The following is an 18,010-nucleotide window of genomic DNA, read 5'->3' as shown; positions in this document are numbered from 1 at the left end:
AAGTCAAGGTTTCTATTTGTAGGTTTTTTAAGGAAACTCCATACTGTTCTCCATAGTGACTGTATCAATTTACATTCCCAACAATAGTGGAAGAGGGCTCCTTTTGTCCACACCCTCCCCAGAATTTGTTGTCTGTAGATTTTCTGATGATGCTGATTCTAACAGGTGTGAGGTGATACCTCATTGTAGTTTTGATTTGCATTTCTCTAATAATTAGTGCTCTTGAGCAGCTTTTCATGTGCGTCTTAGCCATCTCTGTGTCTTCTTTGAAGAAACGTCTCTTTAGATATTCTGCCCATGTTTGTATTGGGTTGTTTGTTTTTTTAATATTAAGCTGCAGGAGCTGTTTATATATATTGGAGATTAAACCTTTGTCCATTGATTCGTTTGCAACTATTTTCGCCCCTTCTGAGGGATGCCTTTTTCCATTCCCGTGTTTTTAACCAAAAAAGAAAGAAAGACAAAGAAGCAGAACACTAATGTGCGTAAAATATGGCTTTTGAAACGGTCGTTTTGAAATATGGACGTCCTTTGAATTTTTTGGTCGATATGTGACCCCAGGATTTGTTTTCAGGGCAGGTGTCATTTACAGGCCTGCAATGATTTTGAATATCAACTGACCTTTAGCGCTGGGATTAAAGCTGCTGTTGTGTGAAACGGCCACAAGGTGGCAGCAGTTCTCTCTTTCAAATCAGGTTATTAGTGCAACAGAGCCTCAATGGAAGTCTTGTTCTAGATTGGAATTTAGAATGGAATGTGCCAGGAGAAAGCCCCTCAAGTTTGTCTCACTACTTCTTGTTCGTGTTTTTAATTTAATTTTTTATTTTTTATTACAGCAAGTTTGATTACAATGCTTGGCTTGTTGTAGGTGTGGAAGATGTGGTTCTTTGACACATATACAGATGTCTGTTCTTCCTGGGATCCTTTGCCCATGTACGTTAAGACAGAATGTTGAGTAGTCCTCTCTTTGTATTCCGTAGGTCTTAGGTGATTATATATGTCACCTGTGTTTGTATATGTCTGTTAACCCCAATATCGTAATGAAACCCATCCTCACACCTTTCCATTGGTGAACCATAAGTTTGTTTAATGAATCTGTGATTGCCCTTCTCCGTGGAAATATCTGCCCTGGTATCCATTTTTAGGTAACACCTATAAGTGATATGATACGATATGTGTCTTTCACTTTCTGACTTACTACAAGTCATGTGATAACCTCTAGGCTCATCTACGGTGCTGCAAATGGCATTGTGTCCTTTTTTTCCTTGGCTTCTATTCTGCTTTAGCGAGGTCCATTTTCAACACTGTGATTCCCTGAGGGTTGTGGATTAGCTGACGTGGGCAGCCTTATCCTGCCGGCCGGCCCTCCCCAGGTGTGCCTGGTTGAGGTCAATATAAACAGCGCTCCAGGCAGCAATAGCCCCTGAAGCTGTGCCTGCCTCCATATTCTTTGCCCCGTGAGCAGTCTCGGGGCTGTGCTGGTGGGAGGGAGTGAGGGGCCACAGCTTTGTTGGTGGCCCGGTGTGAGTGGAGTTCTGCTGGCCTTTCTGCAGGAGTTGCCAAGCTGCCACCTGTAAAGAAGAGGATGTGTCACCCATACCTCCCGCTGGAATTTCTCTCCGGACAGAGGTGAGGAAGGAAAAAATCAGTGGGGGCCGGGACAGGTGGGGTATCTCTGGCAGGACAATGGAAAGCTTCCGGAAGAGTGCCCTGGGCCAGGACCACCCTGGCTGGCCTGGAGGCACCAAGTTGGCCTGCGTTCTCTCGCTGTTGTGGCTCCACGGCCCTTCCTCTAGTCTTTCAAGCCCTTGTACATATTCAGGTGTTTTACCTGGGAAGGGTGGGAACAGTTCAGCAACAGCTGGCCTGGGGCTCAGCTCACCTTTGTTCAGAGATGCCTCGGCTCGGTCCCCCCGCTTTGCAATGAGGAAGCTCCTTGTGTGGGGTGTGGGTTGCTGGCTGTACGGGAGATGATTCCCCACCTCTGAACAATTTCAATATTGTTTACCGTTGGAGCAAGTGCCCTGATAGTGTTTTTCTCTGTATAACTGGTCGGTTCAGGTTTTTCTTCGTTTATGGTTCAAGTTAGCTTTTATTCCTCTTTTATGTATTTATAGATATAAGCATGGAAATAATTTATTCCTATAAATACATCTGTGTGAAGGGAAGAGCTTTTTTCTGTTTTATTTTTAAATTTTATATTTTAACATTTTGAAATTTAATTTTATTTACTTTTTTATACAGCGGGTTATTATTAGTTATGTATTTTATGCATATACATGTATACAGGTCAATCTCAATCTCCCAACTCGTCCCACCACCACCACCCCATGGCTTCCCACACTTGGTGTCCATACGTTTGTTCTCTACCTCTGTGTCTCTATTTCTTCCCTGCAAACCAGTTCATCTGTACCATTTTTTAGGTTCCACATATATGCATTAATATACAATAGTTTTTTTCCCCTTTCTGACTTACTTCATTCTGTATGACTGTCTCTAGATCCATCGATGTCTCTACAAATGACCCAGATTCATTCCTTTTTATGGCCGAGTAATATTCCATTTTATATATGTACCCCATCTTTATCCATTCATCTGTCTTTGGGCATTTAGTTTGCTTCCATTACCTGGCTATTGTAAATAGTGCTGCAATGAACATTGTGGTGAATGTGCCTTTTTGATTTATGGTTTTCTTTGGGTATATGCCCAGAAGTGGAATTGCTGGATCAGATGGTAATTCTATTTCTAGATTTTTTAAGGAAACTCCATAGTGTTCTCCATAGTGACTCTATCAATTTACATTCCCACCAATAGTGGAAGAGGGCTCCTTTTGTCCACACCCTCCCCAGAATTTGTTGTTTGTAGATTTTCTGATGATGCCGATTCTAACAGGTGTGAGGTGATACCTCATTGTAGTTTTGATTTGCATTTCTCTAATAATTAGTGCTCTTGAGCAGCTTCTCATGTGCGCCTTGGCCATCTCTGTGTCTTCTTTGAAGAAACGTCTCTTGAGATCTTCTGCCCATTTCTGTATTGGGAGGATCGTGGGATGGTCAGGCTGTGTGCTGACGCACGTGTCAGTGCCAGCGTAAGGGCCAGGAGTAGGGTACATCATAGGGTAACGTGTAGGGCTGGTGGTGGGTTTCCGTTCCGGGCTAGGGTTAGAGTTAGGGAACGGCAAGGTTTAGGGAACAGGTGAGCATAGGGACACGTGGGAGAGGCAGGCTACGTGCTGACAAACGTGTCAGTGCCAGCGTACGGGTCTGGAGTAAAGTATGGTGTAGGGCTAGTTGTGGGTTTCCATTCCGCGCTAGGGTTAGGGTTAGGGAACGGCAAGGCTTAGGGCACAGCTGAGGGTACAGAAACGTGGGAGGGTCAGGCTATGTGCTGACGCACGTTTCAGTGCCAGTGTACGGGCCAGGATTAGGGTACGGAGTAGGGTAAGGTGTAGGGCTGTTGGTGGGTTTCTGTTCCGGGTTAGGGTTAGGGAACGGCAAGGCTTAGGGCACAGGTAAGGGTACTGAAACGAGGGAGAGGCACGCTACGTGCTGACACACGGGTCAGTGCCAGCGTACGCGCCAGAATTAGGGTACGGCGTAGGGTAAGGTGTAGGGCTGGTGGTGGGTTTCTGTTCCAGGGTAGGGTTAGGGTTAGGGATCGGCAAGGCTTAGGGCACAGGTGAGGGTATGGAAACATGGGAGTGGCAGGCTACGTGCTTACACAAGGGTCAGTTCCAGTGTACGGCCCAGGAGTAGGGTACGGCGTAGGGTAAGGTGTAGGGCTGGTGGTGGGTTTCCGTTTCCGGCTAGGGTTAGGGTTAGGGAATGGCAAGGCTTAGGGCACAGGTGAGGGTACAGAAACGTGGGAGGGTCAGGCTACGTGCTGACGCAAGTGTCAGTGCCAGCGTACGGCCCAGGAATAGGGTATGGCGTAGGGTAAAGTGTAGGGTTAGGGTTAGGGAACGGCAAGGCTTAGGGCACAGGTGAGGGTACGGAAACGTGGGAGGGTCAGGCTACATGCTGAAGCACGGGTCAGTGCCAGGGTGTGGACCAGGAGTAGGGTACGGCGTAGGGTAAGGTGTAAGACTGGTGGTGGGTGTCCATTCCGGGGTTTGATTAGGGTTAGGGAACGTCAAGTTTTAGGGCACAGGTGAGGGTACGGAAACGTGGGAGGGTCAGGCTACCTGCTGACGCATGGGTCAGTGCCAGCGTATGGGCCAGGAGTAGGGTACGGCGTAGGGTAAGGTGTAGGGCTGGTGGTGGGTTTCCGTTCTGGGCTAGGGTTAGGGTTAGGGAACGGCAAGGCTAAGGGCACAGGTGAGGGTACGGAAACTTGGGTGAGGCAGGCTACGTGCTGACGCACGGGTCAGTGCCAGCATACAGGCCAGGAGTAGGGTAAGGCATAGGGTATGGTGTAGGGCTGGTGGTGGGTTTCAGTTCAGGGCTAGGGTTAGGGTTAGTGAACGGCAAGGCTTAGGGCACAGGTGAGGGTACAGAAACGTGTTAGGTTCATGGTGCATGTTGATGCATGGAATAGTGTCATCGTACGCATTAGGATTAGGGTACGGCGTACAGTAAGGTGTACGGATGGCGGTAGGTTTACATTCCGGTGTAGGGTTAGGGATAGCGAATTGCAAGGTATAGGGCACAGGTGATGGTACGGAATTGTGTTAGGTTCAGGGTACGTGTTGACTCACGGGTTAGTGTGAGCGTACGCATGAGGATTAGGGTACCGCATAGAGTAAGGTGTAGGGTTGGTGGTAGGTTTCCGTTCCAGTCTAGGGTTATGTTTAGGGACTGGCAAAGTTTAGGGCACAGGTGAGGGTACGAAACGTGTTAGGGTCAGGGTACGTGTTGATGCACAGGTTAGTGTCAGCATACGAATTAGGATTAGGGTATGGCGTAAGGTAAGGTGTAGGGTTGGTGGTAGTTTTCCGTTCCGGGCTAGGGTTAAGGTAAGGGAACGGCAAGGTTTATGGCAGAGGTGAGGGTACGGAAACGTGTTAGGGTCAGGGTACGTGTTGACGTATGGATTAGGATTAGGGTACGGCTTAGGGTAAGGTGTAGGGCTGATGGTAGGTTTCTGTTCCGGGCTAAGGTTAAGGATAGGCAACGGCAAGGTTTGGGGCACAGCTGAGGGTACGGAAACGTGTTAGTGTCAGGGTACATGTTGACTCACCGGTTAGTGCCAGCGTACGGATTAGGATTAGTGTACCGCGTAGATAAGGTGCACGGTTGGTGGTAGGTTTCCGTTCCAGCCTATGGTTAGGGTTAGGGAAAGTCAAGGTTTCTATTTGTAGGTTTTTTAAGGAAACTCCATACTGTTCTCCATAGTGACTGTATCAATTTACATTCCCAACAATAGTGGAAGAGGGCTCCTTTTGTCCACACCCTCCCCAGAATTTGTTGTCTGTAGATTTTCTGATGATGCTGATTCTAACAGGTGTGAGGTGATACCTCATTGTAGTTTTGATTTGCATTTCTCTAATAATTAGTGCTCTTGAGCAGCTTTTCATGTGCGTCTTAGCCATCTCTGTGTCTTCTTTGAAGAAACGTCTCTTTAGATATTCTGCCCATGTTTGTATTGGGTTGTTTGTTTTTTTAATATTAAGCTGCATGAGCTGTTTATATATATTGGAGATTAAACCTTTGTCCATTGATTCGTTTGCAACTATTTTCGCCCCTTCTGAGGGATGCCTTTTTCCATTCCCGTGTTTTTAACCAAAAAAGAAAGAAAGACAAAGAAGCAGAACACTAATGTGCGTAAAATATGGCTTTTGAAACGGTCGTTTTGAAATATGGACGTCCTTTGAATTTTTTGGTCGATATGTGACCCCAGGATTTGTTTTCAGGGCAGGTGTCATTTACAGGCCTGCAATGATTTTGAATATCAACTGACCTTTAGCGCTGGGATTAAAGCTGCTGTTGTGTGAAACGGCCACAAGGTGGCAGCAGTTCTCTCTTTCAAATCAGGTTATTAGTGCAACAGAGCCTCAATGGAAGTCTTGTTCTAGATTGGAATTTAGAATGGAATGTGCCAGGAGAAAGCCCCTCAAGTTTGTCTCACTACTTCTTGTTCGTGTTTTTAATTTAATTTTTTATTTTTTATTACAGCAAGTTTGATTACAATGCTTGGCTTGTTGTAGGTGTGGAAGATGTGGTTCTTTGACACATATACAGATGTCTGTTCTTCCTGGGATCCTTTGCCCATGTACGTTAAGACAGAATGTTGAGTAGTCCTCTCTTTGTATTCCGTAGGTCTTAGGTGATTATATATGTCACCTGTGTTTGTATATGTCTGTTAACCCCAATATCGTAATGAAACCCATCCTCACACCTTTCCATTGGTGAACCATAAGTTTGTTTAATGAATCTGTGATTGCCCTTCTCCGTGGAAATATCTGCCCTGGTATCCATTTTTAGGTAACACCTATAAGTGATATGATACGATATGTGTCTTTCACTTTCTGACTTACTACAAGTCATGTGATAACCTCTAGGCTCATCTACGGTGCTGCAAATGGCATTGTGTCCTTTTTTTCCTTGGCTTCTATTCTGCTTTAGCGAGGTCCATTTTCAACACTGTGATTCCCTGAGGGTTGTGGATTAGCTGACGTGGGCAGCCTTATCCTGCCGGCCGGCCCTCCCCAGGTGTGCCTGGTTGAGGTCAATATAAACAGCGCTCCAGGCAGCAATAGCCCCTGAAGCTGTGCCTGCCTCCATATTCTTTGCCCCGTGAGCAGTCTCGGGGCTGTGCTGGTGGGAGGGAGTGAGGGGCCACAGCTTTGTTGGTGGCCCGGTGTGAGTGGAGTTCTGCTGGCCTTTCTGCAGGAGTTGCCAAGCTGCCACCTGTAAAGAAGAGGATGTGTCACCCATACCTCCCGCTGGAATTTCTCTCCGGACAGAGGTGAGGAAGGAAAAAATCAGTGGGGGCCGGGACAGGTGGGGTATCTCTGGCAGGACAATGGAAAGCTTCCGGAAGAGTGCCCTGGGCCAGGACCACCCTGGCTGGCCTGGAGGCACCAAGTTGGCCTGCGTTCTCTCGCTGTTGTGGCTCCACGGCCCTTCCTCTAGTCTTTCAAGCCCTTGTACATATTCAGGTGTTTTACCTGGGAAGGGTGGGAACAGTTCAGCAACAGCTGGCCTGGGGCTCAGCTCACCTTTGTTCAGAGATGCCTCGGCTCGGTCCCCCCGCTTTGCAATGAGGAAGCTCCTTGTGTGGGGTGTGGGTTGCTGGCTGTACGGGAGATGATTCCCCACCTCTGAACAATTTCAATATTGTTTACCGTTGGAGCAAGTGCCCTGATAGTGTTTTTCTCTGTATAACTGGTCGGTTCAGGTTTTTCTTCGTTTATGGTTCAAGTTAGCTTTTATTCCTCTTTTATGTATTTATAGATATAAGCATGGAAATAATTTATTCCTATAAATACATCTGTGTGAAGGGAAGAGCTTTTTTCTGTTTTATTTTTAAATTTTATATTTTAACATTTTGAAATTTAATTTTATTTACTTTTTTATACAGCGGGTTATTATTAGTTATGTATTTTATGCATATACATGTATACAGGTCAATCTCAATCTCCCAACTCGTCCCACCACCACCACCCCATGGCTTCCCACACTTGGTGTCCATACGTTTGTTCTCTACCTCTGTGTCTCTATTTCTTCCCTGCAAACCAGTTCATCTGTACCATTTTTTAGGTTCCACATATATGCATTAATATACAATATTTGTTTTCCCCTTTCTGACTTACTTCATTCTGTATGACTGTCTCTAGATCCATCGATGTCTCTACAATTGACCCAGATTCATTCCTTTTTATGGCCGAGTAATATTCCATTTTATATATGTACCCCATCTTTATCCATTCATCTGTCTTTGGGCATTTAGTTTGCTTCCATTACCTGGCTATTGTAAATAGTGCTGCAATGAACATTGTGGTGAATGTGCCTTTTTGATTTATGGTTTTCTTTGGGTATATGCCCAGAAGTGGAATTGCTGGATCAGATGGTAATTCTATTTCTAGATTTTTTAAGGAAACTCCATAGTGTTCTCCATAGTGACTCTATCAATTTACATTCCCACCAATAGTGGAAGAGGGCTCCTTTTGTCCACACCCTCCCCAGAATTTGTTGTTTGTAGATTTTCTGATGATGCCGATTCTAACAGGTGTGAGGTGATACCTCATTGTAGTTTTGATTTGCATTTCTCTAATAATTAGTGCTCTTGAGCAGCTTCTCATGTGCGCCTTGGCCATCTCTGTGTCTTCTTTGAAGAAACGTCTCTTGAGATCTTCTGCCCATTTCCGTATTGGGAGGATCGTGGGATGGTCAGGCTGTGTGCTGACGCACGTGTCAGTGCCAGCGTAAGGGCCAGGAGTAGGGTACATCATAGGGTAACGTGTAGGGCTGGTGGTGGGTTTCCGTTCCGGGCTAGGGTTAGGGTTAGGGAACGGCAAGGTTTAGGGAACAGGTGAGCATAGGGACACGTGGGAGAGGCAGGCTACGTGCTGACAAACGTGTCAGTGCCAGCGTACGGGTCTGGAGTAAAGTATGGTGTAGTGCTAGTTGTGGGTTTCCATTCCGCGCTAGGGTTAGGGTTAGGGAACGGCAAGGCTTAGGGCACAGCTGAGGGTACAGAAACGTGGGAGGGTCAGGCTATGTGCTGACGCACGTTTCAGTGCCAGTGTACGGGCCAGGATTAGGGTACGGAGTAGGGTAAGGTGTAGGGCTGTTGGTGGGTTTCTGTTCCGGGTTAGGGTTAGGGAACGGCAAGGCTTAGGGCACAGGTAAGGGTACTGAAACGAGGGAGAGGCACGCTACGTGCTGACACACGGGTCAGTGCCAGCATACGCGCCAGAATTAGGGTACGGCGTAGGGTAAGGTGTAGGGCTGGTGGTGGGTTTCTGTTCCAGGGTAGGGTTAGGGTTAGGGATCGGCAAGGCTTAGGGCACAGGTGAGGGTATGGAAACATGGGAGTGGCAGGCTACGTGCTTACACAAGGGTCAGTTCCAGTGTACGGCCCAGGAGTAGGGTACGGCGTAGGGTAAGGTGTAGGGCTGGTGGTGGGTTTCCGTTTCCGGCTAGGGTTAGGGTTAGGGAATGGCAAGGCTTAGGGCACAGGTGAGGGTACAGAAACGTGGGAGGGTCAGGCTACGTGCTGACGCAAGTGTCAGTGCCAGCGTACGGCCCAGGAATAGGGTATGGCGTAGGGTAAAGTGTAGGGTTAGGGTTAGGGAACGGCAAGGCTTAGGGCACAGGTGAGGGTACGGAAACGTGGGAGGGTCAGGCTACATGCTGAAGCACGGGTCAGTGCCAGGGTGTGGACCAGGAGTAGGGTACGGCGTAGGGTAAGGTGTAAGACTGGTGGTGGGTGTCCATTCCGGGGTTTGATTAGGGTTAGGGAACGTCAAGTTTTAGGGCACAGGTGAGGGTACGGAAACGTGGGAGGGTCAGGCTACCTGCTGACGCATGGGTCAGTGCCAGCGTATGGGCCAGGAGTAGGGTACGGCGTAGGGTAAGGTGTAGGGCTGGTGGTGGGTTTCCGTTCTGGGCTAGGGTTAGGGTTAGGGAACGGCAAGGCTAAGGGCACAGGTGAGGGTACGGAAACTTGGGTGAGGCAGGCTACGTGCTGACGCACGGGTCAGTGCCAGCATACAGGCCAGGAGTAGGGTAAGGCATAGGGTATGGTGTAGGGCTGGTGGTGGGTTTCAGTTCAGGGCTAGGGTTAGGGTTAGTGAACGGCAAGGCTTAGGGCACAGGTGAGGGTACAGAAACGTGTTAGGTTCATGGTGCATGTTGATGCATGGAATAGTGTCATCGTACGCATTAGGATTAGGGTACGGCGTACAGTAAGGTGTACGGATGGCGGTAGGTTTACATTCCGGTGTAGGGTTAGGGATAGCGAATTGCAAGGTATAGGGCACAGGTGATGGTACGGAATTGTGTTAGGTTCAGGGTACGTGTTGACTCACGGGTTAGTGTGAGCGTACGCATGAGGATTAGGGTACCGCATAGAGTAAGGTGTAGGGTTGGTGGTAGGTTTCCGTTCCAGTCTAGGGTTATGTTTAGGGACTGGCAAAGTTTAGGGCACAGGTGAGGGTACGAAACGTGTTAGGGTCAGGGTACGTGTTGATGCACAGGTTAGTGTCAGCATACGAATTAGGATTAGGGTATGGCGTAAGGTAAGGTGTAGGGTTGGTGGTAGTTTTCCGTTCCGGGCTAGGGTTAAGGTAAGGGAACGGCAAGGTTTATGGCAGAGGTGAGGGTACGGAAACGTGTTAGGGTCAGGGTACGTGTTGACGTATGGATTAGGATTAGGGTACGGCTTAGGGTAAGGTGTAGGGCTGATGGTAGGTTTCTGTTCCGGGCTAAGGTTAAGGATAGGCAACGGCAAGGTTTGGGGCACAGCTGAGGGTACGGAAACGTGTTAGTGTCAGGGTACATGTTGACTCACCGGTTAGTGCCAGCGTACGGATTAGGATTAGTGTACCGCGTAGATAAGGTGCACGGTTGGTGGTAGGTTTCCGTTCCAGCCTATGGTTAGGGTTAGGGAAAGTCAAGGTTTCTATTTGTAGGTTTTTTAAGGAAACTCCATACTGTTCTCCATAGTGACTGTATCAATTTACATTCCCAACAATAGTGGAAGAGGGCTCCTTTTGTCCACACCCTCCCCAGAATTTGTTGTCTGTAGATTTTCTGATGATGCTGATTCTAACAGGTGTGAGGTGATACCTCATTGTAGTTTTGATTTGCATTTCTCTAATAATTAGTGCTCTTGAGCAGCTTTTCATGTGCGTCTTAGCCATCTCTGTGTCTTCTTTGAAGAAACGTCTCTTTAGATATTCTGCCCATGTTTGTATTGGGTTGTTTGTTTTTTTAATATTAAGCTGCAGGAGCTGTTTATATATATTGGAGATTAAACCTTTGTCCATTGATTCGTTTGCAACTATTTTCGCCCCTTCTGAGGGATGCCTTTTTCCATTCCCGTGTTTTTAACCAAAAAAGAAAGAAAGACAAAGAAGCAGAACACTAATGTGCGTAAAATATGGCTTTTGAAACGGTCGTTTTGAAATATGGACGTCCTTTGAATTTTTTGGTCGATATGTGACCCCAGGATTTGTTTTCAGGGCAGGTGTCATTTACAGGCCTGCAATGATTTTGAATATCAACTGACCTTTAGCGCTGGGATTAAAGCTGCTGTTGTGTGAAACGGCCACAAGGTGGCAGCAGTTCTCTCTTTCAAATCAGGTTATTAGTGCAACAGAGCCTCAATGGAAGTCTTGTTCTAGATTGGAATTTAGAATGGAATGTGCCAGGAGAAAGCCCCTCAAGTTTGTCTCACTACTTCTTGTTCGTGTTTTTAATTTAATTTTTTATTTTTTATTACAGCAAGTTTGATTACAATGCTTGGCTTGTTGTAGGTGTGGAAGATGTGGTTCTTTGACACATATACAGATGTCTGTTCTTCCTGGGATCCTTTGCCCATGTACGTTAAGACAGAATGTTGAGTAGTCCTCTCTTTGTATTCCGTAGGTCTTAGGTGATTATATATGTCACCTGTGTTTGTATATGTCTGTTAACCCCAATATCGTAATGAAACCCATCCTCACACCTTTCCATTGGTGAACCATAAGTTTGTTTAATGAATCTGTGATTGCCCTTCTCCGTGGAAATATCTGCCCTGGTATCCATTTTTAGGTAACACCTATAAGTGATATGATACGATATGTGTCTTTCACTTTCTGACTTACTACAAGTCATGTGATAACCTCTAGGCTCATCTACGGTGCTGCAAATGGCATTGTGTCCTTTTTTTCCTTGGCTTCTATTCTGCTTTAGCGAGGTCCATTTTCAACACTGTGATTCCCTGAGGGTTGTGGATTAGCTGACGTGGGCAGCCTTATCCTGCCGGCCGGCCCTCCCCAGGTGTGCCTGGTTGAGGTCAATATAAACAGCGCTCCAGGCAGCAATAGCCCCTGAAGCTGTGCCTGCCTCCATATTCTTTGCCCCGTGAGCAGTCTCGGGGCTGTGCTGGTGGGAGGGAGTGAGGGGCCACAGCTTTGTTGGTGGCCCGGTGTGAGTGGAGTTCTGCTGGCCTTTCTGCAGGAGTTGCCAAGCTGCCACCTGTAAAGAAGAGGATGTGTCACCCATACCTCCCGCTGGAATTTCTCTCCGGACAGAGGTGAGGAAGGAAAAAATCAGTGGGGGCCGGGACAGGTGGGGTATCTCTGGCAGGACAATGGAAAGCTTCCGGAAGAGTGCCCTGGGCCAGGACCACCCTGGCTGGCCTGGAGGCACCAAGTTGGCCTGCGTTCTCTCGCTGTTGTGGCTCCACGGCCCTTCCTCTAGTCTTTCAAGCCCTTGTACATATTCAGGTGTTTTACCTGGGAAGGGTGGGAACAGTTCAGCAACAGCTGGCCTGGGGCTCAGCTCACCTTTGTTCAGAGATGCCTCGGCTCGGTTCCCCCGCTTTGCAATGAGGAAGCTCCTTGTGTGGGGTGTGGGTTGCTGGCTGTACGGGAGATGATTCCCCACCTCTGAACAATTTCAATATTGTTTACCGTTGGAGCAAGTGCCCTGATAGTGTTTTTCTCTGTATAACTGGTCGGTTCAGGTTTTTCTTCGTTTATGGTTCAAGTTAGCTTTTATTCCTCTTTTATGTATTTATAGATATAAGCATGGAAATAATTTATTCCTATAAATACATCTGTGTGAAGGGAAGAGCTTTTTTCTGTTTTATTTTTAAATTTTATATTTTAACATTTTGAAATTTAATTTTATTTACTTTTTTATACAGTGGGTTATTATTAGTTATGTATTTTATGCATATACATGTATACAGGTCAATCTCAATCTCCCAACTCGTCCCACCACCACCACCCCATGGCTTCCCACACTTGGTGTCCATACGTTTGTTCTCTACCTCTGTGTCTCTATTTCTTCCCTGCAAACCAGTTCATCTGTACCATTTTTTAGGTTCCACATATATGCATTAATATACAATATTTGTTTTCCCCTTTCTGACTTACTTCATTCTGTATGACTGTCTCTAGATCCATCGATGTCTCTACAAATGACCCAGATTCATTCCTTTTTATGGCCGAGTAATATTCCATTTTATATATGTACCCCATCTTTATCCATTCATCTGTCTTTGGGCATTTAGTTTGCTTCCATTACCTGGCTATTGTAAATAGTGCTGCAATGAACATTGTGGTGAATGTGCCTTTTTGATTTATGGTTTTCTTTGGGTATATGCCCAGAAGTGGAATTGCTGGATCAGATGGTAATTCTATTTCTAGATTTTTTAAGGAAACTCCATAGTGTTCTCCATAGTGACTCTATCAATTTACATTCCCACCAATAGTGGAAGAGGGCTCCTTTTGTCCACACCCTCCCCAGAATTTGTTGTTTGTAGATTTTCTGATGATGCCGATTCTAACAGGTGTGAGGTGGTACCTCATTGTAGTTTTGATTTGCATTTCTCTAATAATTAGTGCTCTTGAGCAGCTTCTCATGTGCGCCTTGGCCATCTCTGTGTCTTCTTTGAAGAAACGTCTCTTGAGATCTTCTGCCCATTTCCGTATTGGGAGGATCGTGGGATGGTCAGGCTGTGTGCTGACGCACGTGTCAGTGCCAGCGTAAGGGCCAGGAGTAGGGTACATCATAGGGTAACGTGTAGGGCTGGTGGTGGGTTTCCGTTCCGGGCTAGGGTTAGAGTTAGGGAACGGCAAGGTTTAGGGAACAGGTGAGCATAGGGACACGTGGGAGAGGCAGGCTACGTGCTGACAAACGTGTCAGTGCCAGCGTACGGGTCTGGAGTAAAGTATGGTGTAGGGCTAGTTGTGGGTTTCCATTCCGCGCTAGGGTTAGGGTTAGGGAACGGCAAGGCTTAGGGCACAGCTGAGGGTACAGAAACGTGGGAGGGTCAGGCTATGTGCTGACGCACGTTTCAGTGCCAGTGTACGGGCCAGGATTAGGGTACGGAGTAGGGTAAGGTGTAGGGCTGTTGGTGGGTTTCTGTTCCGGGTTAGGGTTAGGGAACGGCAAGGCTTAGGGCACAGGTAAGGGTACTGAAACGAGGGAGAGGCACGCTACGTGCTGACACACGGGTCAGTGCCAGCGTACGCGCCAGAATTAGGGTACGGCGTAGGGTAAGGTGTAGGGCTGGTGGTGGGTTTCTGTTCCAGGGTAGGGTTAGGGTTAGGGATCGGCAAGGCTTAGGGCACAGGTGAGGGTATGGAAACATGGGAGTGGCAGGCTACGTGCTTACACAAGGGTCAGTTCCAGTGTACGGCCCAGGAGTAGGGTACGGCGTAGGGTAAGGTGTAGGGCTGGTGGTGGGTTTCCGTTTCCGGCTAGGGTTAGGGTTAGGGAATGGCAAGGCTTAGGGCACAGGTGAGGGTACAGAAACGTGGGAGGGTCAGGCTACGTGCTGACGCAAGTGTCAGTGCCAGCGTACGGCCCAGGAATAGGGTATGGCGTAGGGTAAAGTGTAGGGTTAGGGTTAGGGAACGGCAAGGCTTAGGGCACAGGTGAGGGTACGGAAACGTGGGAGGGTCAGGCTACATGCTGAAGCACGGGTCAGTGCCAGGGTGTGGACCAGGAGTAGGGTACGGCGTAGGGTAAGGTGTAAGACTGGTGGTGGGTGTCCATTCCGGGGTTTGATTAGGGTTAGGGAACGTCAAGTTTTAGGGCACAGGTGAGGGTACGGAAACGTGGGAGGGTCAGGCTACCTGCTGACGCATGGGTCAGTGCCAGCGTATGGGCCAGGAGTAGGGTACGGCGTAGGGTAAGGTGTAGGGCTGGTGGTGGGTTTCCGTTCTGGGCTAGGGTTAGGGTTAGGGAACGGCAAGGCTAAGGGCACAGGTGAGGGTACGGAAACTTGGGTGAGGCAGGCTACGTGCTGACGCACGGGTCAGTGCCAGCATACAGGCCAGGAGTAGGGTAAGGCATAGGGTATGGTGTAGGGCTGGTGGTGGGTTTCAGTTCAGGGCTAGGGTTAGGGTTAGTGAACGGCAAGGCTTAGGGCACAGGTGAGGGTACAGAAACGTGTTAGGTTCATGGTGCATGTTGATGCATGGAATAGTGTCATCGTACGCATTAGGATTAGGGTACGGCGTACAGTAAGGTGTACGGATGGCGGTAGGTTTACATTCCGGTGTAGGGTTAGGGATAGCGAATTGCAAGGTATAGGGCACAGGTGATGGTACGGAATTGTGTTAGGTTCAGGGTACGTGTTGACTCACGGGTTAGTGTGAGCGTACGCATGAGGATTAGGGTACCGCATAGAGTAAGGTGTAGGGTTGGTGGTAGGTTTCCGTTCCAGTCTAGGGTTATGTTTAGGGACTGGCAAAGTTTAGGGCACAGGTGAGGGTACGAAACGTGTTAGGGTCAGGGTACGTGTTGATGCACAGGTTAGTGTCAGCATACGAATTAGGATTAGGGTATGGCGTAAGGTAAGGTGTAGGGTTGGTGGTAGTTTTCCGTTCCGGGCTAGGGTTAAGGTAAGGGAACGGCAAGGTTTATGGCAGAGGTGAGGGTACGGAAACGTGTTAGGGTCAGGGTACGTGTTGACGTATGGATTAGGATTAGGGTACGGCTTAGGGTAAGGTGTAGGGCTGATGGTAGGTTTCTGTTCCGGGCTAAGGTTAAGGATAGGCAACGGCAAGGTTTGGGGCACAGCTGAGGGTACGGAAACGTGTTAGTGTCAGGGTACATGTTGACTCACCGGTTAGTGCCAGCGTACGGATTAGGATTAGTGTACCGCGTAGATAAGGTGCACGGTTGGTGGTAGGTTTCCGTTCCAGCCTATGGTTAGGGTTAGGGAAAGTCAAGGTTTCTATTTGTAGGTTTTTTAAGGAAACTCCATACTGTTCTCCATAGTGACTGTATCAATTTACATTCCCAACAATAGTGGAAGAGGGCTCCTTTTGTCCACACCCTCCCCAGAATTTGTTGTCTGTAGATTTTCTGATGATGCTGATTCTAACAGGTGTGAGGTGATACCTCATTGTAGTTTTGATTTGCATTTCTCTAATAATTAGTGCTCTTGAGCAGCTTTTCATGTGCGTCTTAGCCATCTCTGTGTCTTCTTTGAAGAAACGTCTCTTTAGATATTCTGCCCATGTTTGTATTGGGTTGTTTGTTTTTTTAATATTAAGCTGCAGGAGCTGTTTATATATATTGGAGATTAAACCTTTGTCCATTGATTCGTTTGCAACTATTTTCGCCCCTTCTGAGGGATGCCTTTTTCCATTCCCGTGTTTTTAACCAAAAAAGAAAGAAAGACAAAGAAGCAGAACACTAATGTGCGTAAAATATGGCTTTTGAAACGGTCGTTTTGAAATATGGACGTCCTTTGAATTTTTTGGTCGATATGTGACCCCAGGATTTGTTTTCAGGGCAGGTGTCATTTACAGGCCTGCAATGATTTTGAATATCAACTGACCTTTAGCGCTGGGATTAAAGCTGCTGTTGTGTGAAACGGCCACAAGGTGGCAGCAGTTCTCTCTTTCAAATCAGGTTATTAGTGCAACAGAGCCTCAATGGAAGTCTTGTTCTAGATTGGAATTTAGAATGGAATGTGCCAGGAGAAAGCCCCTCAAGTTTGTCTCACTACTTCTTGTTCGTGTTTTTAATTTAATTTTTTATTTTTTATTACAGCAAGTTTGATTACAATGCTTGGCTTGTTGTAGGTGTGGAAGATGTGGTTCTTTGACACATATACAGATGTCTGTTCTTCCTGGGATCCTTTGCCCATGTACGTTAAGACAGAATGTTGAGTAGTCCTCTCTTTGTATTCCGTAGGTCTTAGGTGATTATATATGTCACCTGTGTTTGTATATGTCTGTTAACCCCAATATCGTAATGAAACCCATCCTCACACCTTTCCATTGGTGAACCATAAGTTTGTTTAATGAATCTGTGATTGCCCTTCTCCGTGGAAATATCTGCCCTGGTATCCATTTTTAGGTAACACCTATAAGTGATATGATACGATATGTGTCTTTCACTTTCTGACTTACTACAAGTCATGTGATAACCTCTAGGCTCATCTACGGTGCTGCAAATGGCATTGTGTCCTTTTTTTCCTTGGCTTCTATTCTGCTTTAGCGAGGTCCATTTTCAACACTGTGATTCCCTGAGGGTTGTGGATTAGCTGACGTGGGCAGCCTTATCCTGCCGGCCGGCCCTCCCCAGGTGTGCCTGGTTGAGGTCAATATAAACAGCGCTCCAGGCAGCAATAGCCCCTGAAGCTGTGCCTGCCTCCATATTCTTTGCCCCGTGAGCAGTCTCGGGGCTGTGCTGGTGGGAGGGAGTGAGGGGCCACAGCTTTGTTGGTGGCCCGGTGTGAGTGGAGTTCTGCTGGCCTTTCTGCAGGAGTTGCCAAGCTGCCACCTGTAAAGAAGAGGATGTGTCACCCATACCTCCCGCTGGAATTTCTCTCCGGACAGAGGTGAGGAAGGAAAAAATCAGTGGGGGCCGGGACAGGTGGGGTATCTCTGGCAGGACAATGGAAAGCTTCCGGAAGAGTGCCCTGGGCCAGGACCACCCTGGCTGGCCTGGAGGCACCAAGTTGGCCTGCGTTCTCTCGCTGTTGTGGCTCCACGGCCCTTCCTCTAGTCTTTCAAGCCCTTGTACATATTCAGGTGTTTTACCTGGGAAGGGTGGGAACAGTTCAGCAACAGCTGGCCTGGGGCTCAGCTCACCTTTGTTCAGAGATGCCTCGGCTCGGTCCCCCCGCTTTGCAATGAGGAAGCTCCTTGTGTGGGGTGTGGGTTGCTGGCTGTACGGGAGATGATTCCCCACCTCTGAACAATTTCAATATTGTTTACCGTTGGAGCAAGTGCCCTGATAGTGTTTTTCTCTGTATAACTGGTCGGTTCAGGTTTTTCTTCGTTTATGGTTCAAGTTAGCTTTTATTCCTCTTTTATGTATTTATAGATATAAGCATGGAAATAATTTATTCCTATAAATACATCTGTGTGAAGGGAAGAGCTTTTTTC

The sequence above is a fragment of the Mesoplodon bidens genome (genome assembly GCF_964165515.1).
Source record: "Mesoplodon bidens genome assembly, contig: HAP1_SCAFFOLD_180, whole genome shotgun sequence".
NCBI classification, from domain to species: Eukaryota; Metazoa; Chordata; class Mammalia; order Artiodactyla; family Ziphiidae; genus Mesoplodon; species Mesoplodon bidens.
This window is presented reverse-complemented; position numbering follows the sequence as displayed.